The following is a 7,951-nucleotide window of genomic DNA, read 5'->3' as shown; positions in this document are numbered from 1 at the left end:
AATATGGAGGCGACCAATTACACCAAGTGGTTCATCAACTTGTGCTCAAGGTATGGGACAGCGAATCAATGCCTGACGATTCGCAACGAGGCATTATCTGTCTCATATATAAAAAGGGAGATATCACACAGTGCAGCAATTATAGAGGTATCACGTTGCTGAGTACCATCTATAAGATATTCTCCGCTATCTTACTAGGCCGGATAGTTCCATACGCCCAGAACATCATTGGCCCATACCAAAGAGGCTTCACTCCAGGCAAATCAGCAACTGATCAGATTTTCTCTCTACGGCAAGCGATGGAAAAACTGTTGGAATATGGACAACAGTTGCACCATCTATTCATAGACTTTAAAGCCGCCTATGTATGACGAATGTTGACGAATCAACCAACAACATCAAACCGCACTGGTCAAACAGGAAGAATAAGGATAGGAGAATACAACTTTGAGACCGTTGATAATTTCTCCTATCTAGGATCGAAAATCACAACCGATAACAGCTACGATGATGAAATCCGCGCACGTTGTTGTCAGCCAACAGAGCCTATTTCAGGTTACAAAAACTGTTCGAAACGTCTCACCATAGGGTCAAAGCACTTACTGTACAAGACAATGATCTTGCCAGTCCTCATGTATTCCTCGGAAACTTGGGTTCTCAGCAAGAAAAATAGCGAATTCTTGGCCGCGTTCGAGAGAAGAATCCTCCGAAGAATTCTTGGTCCCCTACATGAGGATGGACGATTCCGTAGCCTACACAATGACGAGATCTATGAGCGGTACCATGACCGTCCGGTTGTGGATAAAATCCGGCTCAATAGGTTACGGTGGGGGGTCACTTAATCCATATGGATGAGGATGATCCCACCCGGAAAGTCTATAAGGGCAATATCTATGGTAGAAAAAGAAGACGAGGCAGACCCTGCCTAAGATGGAGCGATGGCGTAGATCAGGACGCCAGACAGCTTTTAGGGATATCGAATTGGTGGACCTCAGCGCAAAATCGAGATGTCTGGAGTTCCTTATTAAGGCAGACCTAGACCGGAAGCCGGTTGTTGCGCCGTTGATGATGAGTCGGCTGGCACGACTGTGGCATCAGTATTTTGGGATGCGCATGGTATAATACTCATCGACTATCTTGAAAAGGGAAAAACCATCAACAGCGACTATTACGTAGCGTTATGGGAGCGTTTGGAGGATGAAATTGGGTAAAGCGGTCCCATCTGAAGAAAAAGAAAGCGCTGTTTCATCAAGACAATGCACCGTGTCACAAATCAATGAAAACGATGGAAATATTGCATGGATTGGGTTTCGAATTGCTTCCGCATCCACTGCTTACTTTACTTACATTGCGCCGATGAAAACAATTCTAGATCTAAAACAATTTTCCTTTTCACTTTTACGAATTCTTGGGGAATTTATTATTTATTTATTTGGAGAAGATTATATAAGTTGAAAGAACTGCTCCATTTCATCGCACATCAGCGAACTCCTAGAACACCGCCGAAGAGAAGTTGAGGAGAAAGTAAATCGCTACTGTACCGTTTAGCAGCACTAAGTTTGGCATTCTCAGCCCGTCCGAGAGGACGAAGTAACTGATTATGGGCAGCAATCGCGGAGATCTGCTTGCAATGATACCCAAAGAGGAATTCCGCGAAGTGAAAAAAGCCATGGAGCAGTATATAAGTGAATCCCCACATCCACCGCGAATACGAAGAAAAGCAGTACAGATCAATCCAATCGATATGTTCCTTGTGTACTAAATGTTCTCTGAGTGCATAACAAATGAACCTGCATACGATCAAATGCATTCTATACATCGAAGAAGGCAATGTAGAGAGGGATACCTTTCTTGCGATCTTACCTGAATGGTAAAATAAAGCCAGTTTACTTGTTGGTAATTGTATGGAATGACCAGTCAACCTATGTTATATCAAAGCAATTCTGCTATTTCACCAATCCGATTAATCAAGTGATGTTTCGTCCTCCTAACTAATCCGGTTAAGGAACTTACCAAGTCAGACATTTTTAGTTTTAGAGAGCTCAGTTGTAGTCGCTCCGAATATAGAAAGTTTAGGAATAGCTTTTGTAAGTTAATGGGAGCTATGTGTTCAGATAATATGCGTCGATGATTCGCTGTCAAATTTGCGAAACCTAGTTGCGAGTACACTTTTCCATACGTTGATTGTAGAGTCCTTACTATCTGCACTGCAACGGTTATTTTTCACTGCCCATGAAATATCTAAAGCTCTCTAAAGCTGTTACTTCCACTTATCCAAAAATCTCTGGAGCTGTTTCCCACAGTGAGAAAGAGGGGGATGATTGTCAAGATTTTGAAAAAGGGCATCTGGTCCACGTGTGACAATTGGAGGGATAATTACATGTTCCCTGCTTCCGTAGAGATAATAGCTTAAGTAATATGCCGAGTTAATAGGGAAAGTAACACATCACCACCATATCAATATTTAACCTTTGCTGTTCTGTTTAGCATCTGGAAATGAATATACCTTCATACCAACATCAGATTATTCCGACTCAGCGTGGAACCCATTATTCCAGAGTGATCGATGAGTAGGTCGCCCTAGAAATATGTGGGCAGAACAATAAAGGAGAAATGTTGGCTTCTAGGGACTCCTGGAAGGTTGAACGGCACCGATGGTAACCATATTCTCACCATTGCTTGTAGCATTGATCCCCACGGGGCAGGCTCCCTTCCGACGGCAGCCGATGATCCTTCGAAAGAAGGCAAAGCTTCTGCGAAATGAGAATATGGACGTTGCACCATCAGATGTGGCAATTTCTAGAGAAATCGGAACTCTTCGCGGAAAGTGTGACAGGCGGGTAACAGGCAGAGATTGCTGTGTGCTGAGGTAGGTGTGACCACTACCTAACGAGGTGTGCTAGTCCCACTTCTGAGGATGCTCCACCGACCGATTCATTGCTATGTAAACATCAAGGTCTGCTTATAGCCGCCCAAGGATCACATTGTTGTGCTACATCCTGACCGAGACTTCGGGGGGGTGTTTATGGGCGGTGTCTCAGGTACGGGCTCTCATAAATCCAAATAAAACAAGAACGGTATTATTTATAAAAACGATGAAACTGAATCTTTACCTAGCAGAAATGAAGGGAATAACAGTTAAATTCCAAAGTTAAGAAGTCAAATATTTGGGAGTTATTCTAGATAAAAAGCTTCTTTCAAACAAATATGTAGCGGTTAATATGAAACGAAGTATCATACCTCCTTGTAATAAAAATGAAAATCATTGCCGTGGCAATTCAATTGAATCTCGGTCTTAAAGCGTATTAGAGCACTTTAATTAACATCATAACGACACACTACAGGACTACGGTAGGCGGCGATATGATAGCCCGTAAATATTACCCTGATTTGACTCAGGTGCTGATTCACGCCAAAGTCGCCTGGTAACCAACATCCAGTCAAGATACAAATTCCTCTGCGACAGTCTAGCGCTCTAATTAAGCCATCCGGAAATTCTGTTTTCTGTCTTATATCCAAATAGTTTTCTCTCCAATAAAGCTTTGACTTCTACAAAACTTTAAGAATAATATTATTTAAATACTGTACTAATTATTATTATTCTATTAAGGGAAAGTCGCACCGCGTCTTAGAAGAACTATTGTGCCCCTTTTACTGTTATAGTGTACCTATTGATCATAGTATCTCAAGCAGGCCTGTAACCGTTAGGAACTTTAATATGTTCTCCACTTCCAGATGTTTCAGCTTTTCATGTGGTATTAAGTGTTCTCCCAGATGTATCGACCTACTTTGCACAAGTGCCGGACACTGTCCCAGGACGTGCATAGAGGTTTCGTCCTCCTCCTCACAAAACCTGCAGGCAGTGTCCGTAAATATCCCTAGCTTCCCTAGGTGATAGTTCAGGCGACAATGACCAGTGAGAATTCCCACTATGATTCGGAGGTTCTTTTTGGTGAGGTTTAAGCAATCCTTTGTACGCATGGGTTCGTATCCCCCCATAAGCACCCTGGACTGCTCCATCCCTGGCAGGCACGCCCAATATAGTTCCCTCAACCGTTTCTCTTCGTTTCTTAGATTCATAGCCATGAAACCGTTTCCGATTCCACAGAAGGGTTCTGGCCCGTGTAAAGGCATCCCTGCTCCCTTCTTGGCTAGTTCATCCGCTGCCTCGTTGCCTTCCAACCCAACATGGCCTGGAACCCAAAGTATCCAGACCTTGTTGGACGAGCCGAGTTTATTCAGTCTCTCAAGGCATTCCCATACCAGTTTAGAGTTCGCCTGGTTGGACCTAAGTGCCTTGATCGCTGCCTGGCTATCGGTGAGAATAGCTATGTTCTGCCCCCTGTAGTTCCTTTGCAGATTAAATGAGGTACATTTGTCTATGGCGTAAATTTTCGCCTGGAATATGCTAGTGTACCTGCCCATTGGCTCAAAGTACATTTTGCTTGGACCAATGACACCGGCACCCGCTCCCTTTGCTGTGAGGGATCCGTCAGTGTACCAAGTAAGCAGTTGCTGGTTTAAGCCGTATGTCGCAGCCACGCTCTCCCTGTTTGCCTTGTTACTCCAACGTGTTTCAAACTTCTTATCGAAGTGAAACCTCGTTGTCATGTTGTCCCTCGGTATCAGTAATTCGGGATACCGCCTAGAAAGGATATCAATCTTCCTTCCATTTAGGCAGCTCCCCGCCTCACTCATACTACCGGCCATCCTGAATATTGATCTCCTTGCCGGTATCTGTATGTGCAGATGGAGAGGGGTTAATCCCAGAAGGACCTCCAGGGCTGCCGTTGGGCATGTCCTCATTGCCCCACTGATACACACGCAAACCAGCCTTTGGAGCTTATGTAATTTCCTGGCTTGTGTGCTGCGTTCGGTTCTTTCTGCCCAGATTACCGCTCCATAGGTAATCATTGGCCTTACTATTGCAGTATATATCCTAAGTAGTATCTTCGGCCTGCAACCCCATTTTTTTCCTGCTATGGATCTGCAAGTCATCAGAACCTTCGTGGCTTTCCGACAAGTGTTTCCGACATGTGTCTTCCAGAGTAATTTTTGGTCTAGCGTGATTCCCAAATATTTGACCTCTGTTTCTCGTTTCACCTTAATATCATGTAATGTTATGGCTTTCAGGTGATCCAGCTTACGCCTCCTAGTGAATGGTACTATGGTGGTTTTGGTTGGGTTGATCCGCAGTCCCATCTTCCTGCACCAGGCACTAGTAACCCTTAATCCAGTTTGGATTCTATCAAATAGGCTATCTTCATATTTGCCCCTACAGATTAAAACAATGTCGTCCGCGTAGCCATGGACTTGTATTCCAAGAGTTCATCCACTACCATACTCCACATCAGCGGCGATAGTACTCCACCCTGTGGACAGCCTTGAGTGATGTTCATGATAATAGAATTTGTACCTGTTTGTACCTCTATTTGTCTGCTTTCTAGCAGATTCTGCTGGTCACAAATGTTGGAGTATTCCCTACGTTGTATATTTCTAACTTATTGTTAAGAATAAATTCGAGAAGGTACTCACCTCTACGATTAGTGTCGCTGCTTCCCCAGACTTCGTGGTGGGCGTTGGCATCGCAGCCGAGAAGAAGTGGTAACGCCTTCTCCTCGCAATACTTCGTCAGCTTTGCGACTTGTTCCGATGGAGCCCGGCTCTCGTCTCCTGGGAAGTATCCCGATGCTACAACTGCCTCTCGAGTGCTCCTCTCGGCTTCCAATGGGACTTGGATAGCCACAAGGTCCCCGGTTAAGAACTCTGAAAGACATATGTATTTTAAATTACGTTTGAGAATTATGCAAGCTCTTGGTTTTTCACAAGAGGAGTCCCAAATTACCTGCATGTCTCCTCCTTGCAGACCGCGAATCTGCCCCCGGTACACCCAGGGCTCCTGAGCCAGCACTATTCCAATGTTCTCCTTGGAATTTGCCCTTGCAATCACTGCAGATGCAGCTCTCGCATGGTGGAGGTTTATCTGGGCTATCTTAGTGCTGGCCATTGGCTCCGTTATTGTTTGGAGCTCTTCTCCACTGTCGCGTTTGGAGCGCTTCTCCACTGTCGGAGTGTCACCCTCCTCCTCCGACATGGCACTTTCCTGCGCGTCGCTGTCCACCCCGGGCCCTAGGAATCCTCTTCACTGGGCAGCAGGTCTATTTCCCTGGTTGATTCAGTTCTTTCTGCCTCTATGGCTTCTTCAGGGACCTCGGTAAGTTTTTCACCCGATGCCGCCTCCGAGGTCTCTTTCCTTGGCTTTTCCTTGTGCACATGCACGAGTATGTTGCCAAATCGGTAGTTGATATGACAACTCCGACGTTTAATTGCCTCCAGGGATCGGTCATCTACCCCGATCGTGAGGAGTTTACCCTTTCCCTTCACCTTGCTTCTGAAGACTCTCCATAGTCGAGTATGGAGATCTTCATTTTGAGCAATTAGGAGTCTCATAAGGTCTTCCGTTTCTATTGCCGCGGCCTTTGGCAGAAAAGCCACCATGTGGGCTCCTGGTATATCATCCCCAGCACATGTTGACAGTTCCACCCCTTCCCAGCCTGGCAATCTAGGAACTATGGTTCTAAACCATTTTGCGGTGCCTTCCGTCGCGTAGTCCACCAGTATAAGGCCTGGTCGAAAGCGTATCCCGGTGAACACCAGTTTCGACTTCCAACCCTTGATCATCTGCTTGACGACAAGTTCCTCAATGATTTCCTGTTCCTCCCGCGTGAGTATTTGCTCGGGAAACCTTTTTGGCAGTATGGCCAGTCGAATGCCCTTGACCGCACTAGCATAGCTAATGGCGGGCTTCCTGGATCCTGCCTTCACTCCTGACCTGCCCGAGTTTTCTCCTCCCTTGGGTTCAGGTCTGGATTTTTCGGGAGCATTCCCTTCATGCGGGCTAATCTCTGCTGCTCCCCGCTTTCTCGGCTCCGGTAGAGATGGCTTAGGTCTGTCCTGAGCCTTCTTAAGGGCCTCTTTTGGTTTCAGGCCTTCCTTCAGATAGCGCAGGTACCATTTAACCCCGGCGGCACTGAGACCTGTCTCCTTCCTGACGTCTGTTATATTTATCTCAGACGTGCTTTTGCTGGTCCCTGCTCTTTGAGCAGTGGTGTTCGTTGGCTGTAGTCCACGCAGTATACCAATGCTCACCTTGGATCCACTGCTTGGCGTCCCAACTTCTCCCTTCTTGGGTGTAGTCACCTGGCTCTCAGTAATTTGGAGACGTGCCTCCGCCTGATTAACCAGTTTTGGTGCGGTACGGGGCCTCGCTTTTACTGTACTAATACCTGGCATTTTATTATTGCCAGGAGGATCATCATAGACTTGGGATCTAAAAAAGAAAAATTGCGAACTCTTGGCCGCGTTGGAAAGATGGACGATTCCATAGCCTTAGTAGCGACGAAATCTATGAGCGATACCATGACCGTCAGGTTGTGGATTAATCCGTATGGATGAGGATGATCCAGCCCGGAAAGTCTATAAAGCCAATATCTATGGTAGAAAAAGAAAACGCGGCAGATCCTGCCTGAGATGGCGTAGGTCAGGACGCCAAACAGCTTTTAGGGATATCGAATTGGTGGACCTCGGCGCAAAACCGGGATGTCTGGAGTTCCTTATTAAGGCAGGCCTAGACCGGATACCGGTTGTTGGGCCGTTGATGATGTTGACCAAGATTTTATTATTGCCGTTCAGGATATTGAAAATGAACAGAGTTATGACACAGATAAATTTATAATCGGTCAGACTGCTAGACAGAAAAATCAATATAAATATGTGCTCGTTTTATTTTTTATCATGGAAATATCCAAAAAATCTACTCCAATGGTCCCGAATATGTTCTATTTCAATTCGGGTTGACGAAAATATCAGCAATTTAAATCAAGCAACTTTGCTAATGCGTACATATGGACACCTGTTGAATGTTTGCTAAATATACTATTCACTAGATACT

This window comes from Hermetia illucens, chromosome 2 (genome assembly GCF_905115235.1).
Source record: "Hermetia illucens chromosome 2, iHerIll2.2.curated.20191125, whole genome shotgun sequence".
Classification (NCBI taxonomy): Eukaryota; Metazoa; Arthropoda; class Insecta; order Diptera; family Stratiomyidae; genus Hermetia; species Hermetia illucens.
The sequence above is the reverse complement of the archived record's forward strand: the minus strand, read 5'-3'. Positions refer to the sequence as shown.